Below are 1,391 nucleotides of genomic sequence, written 5' to 3'. Positions count from 1 at the left end.
AGGACCCAGGGTGTTTTGTAGCAGGAAGGCGGGTTTATTCTGTTCAAAATAAAAATGCATTCAGCACAGCAGTTCCCGGGCTCCGGCCTCCCCACACAGACCTCTCCCCAGCGCAGCTCGGCGCGAACTGAAGCAGGAATGTGCCACAACTAACCAAAACTTAAGGTCAGCAAATAAGTAAAATATCAAAACAATTAAAATAAAACTCAAATAGGAATAATCTGCTCAATAGCCACACCTTTCACTGTTCAAATCAAATAAACAACAAAAAGAATCCTTTACTACAATATGAAAATATACTAAACACATCAATTTAACATCCAAATGACATTTAAAGCAACTCACATACCTGTTCAAAATAAAAATGCATTCAGCACAGCAGTTCCCGGGCTCCGGCCTCCCCACACAGACCTTAACCAACCAAAAGAACAAAAATAAAAGCGTTTGGACGGTAAACTCGATAATTGTCTTTAATGTGGGAATTAAATACCCAATAACGTGCTGCGCTACACATAAAACAATTTAACAACAAAATATAACAAGTTGTGAGCTCAGCGAACATACTTTTAAGAACACTTCAAATATTTTAACACTTAAACAGAAGACAACTTTATACGCTTACCTCTCCCCAGCGCAGCTCGGCGCGAACTGAGGAGAGCGGCGGGAACACACAGGATATGACGCCAAACAGGAAGCAAGAAAATAAAAGCGTCACCTCCAAAATAAAATTCATAAACTAAGAAAAACAAATATACATAAATAGTGAAGATGGATTTGAGGTGAAATATACACCTTTTTTACAGACTTGCTACATGTGGACACAACATACTTTGCTGAGAAACTAAGTGCGACATTTAACTTGGATGCTGGACAGGTGGAGATGGAAATCATAACATTGCAAAATGACCTACACCTCAAAGTTTACCAGACTGCACCAAACTTTTGGTCCCTTGTTGACACAGAGAAGTACAGTGGTGTATGCACAGCAGCTATGAAGGTTGCCAGCCTGTTTGGTTCAACCTATCTCTGTGAATCAGCGTTTTCTGACATGAACTTCATCAAGAACAAACACAGAACATGCCTCACTGATGCACATCTGAAAGATGCACTCACAGTTGCAGTTTCAAGTTACACACCAGATTACAGTGCACTGGTGAACAGCATGCAATGCCAGTCTTCTCACTAATAAAGAAACCAATGCCAGATGTTAGTGGCAACATGGCAGTGTCATGGCAAAGTTTAATTAAAATATTGAGGAATTGTGTTCAATTTAAAAGTGTGTTCATGACATATAAGTTATAATTTTGTTAAAAATGCAGCAGATTTGGTCATGAGTTCAAAATGTGACAAGATTTATTTAAAAATATGTAAGTTGATTTTTCTTTAACATT

At 38.5% G+C, this 1,391-nt stretch overlaps 1 long non-coding RNA gene across 1 annotated transcript; it reads right to left on the bottom strand.

Moving 5' to 3' along the window:
- Positions 1–10: 10 nt before the first annotated feature.
- On the bottom strand, positions 11–760 carry LOC107835517 (uncharacterized). The gene is made up of 2 exons (XR_001661308.1): positions 623–760; positions 11–411 (listed from the first exon to the last, which is right to left on the bottom strand). It is a non-coding gene; the product is annotated as an uncharacterized LOC107835517 (long non-coding RNA).
- Between the last annotated feature and the right edge of the window lie 631 nt (positions 761–1,391).

Source organism: Poecilia formosa, unplaced genomic scaffold (assembly GCF_000485575.1).
Source record: "Poecilia formosa unplaced genomic scaffold, Poecilia_formosa-5.1.2 Scaffold3512, whole genome shotgun sequence".
Lineage (NCBI taxonomy): Eukaryota > Metazoa > Chordata > Actinopteri > Cyprinodontiformes > Poeciliidae > Poecilia > Poecilia formosa.
The sequence above is the reverse complement of the archived record's forward strand: the minus strand, read 5'-3'. Positions and strand labels throughout refer to the sequence as shown.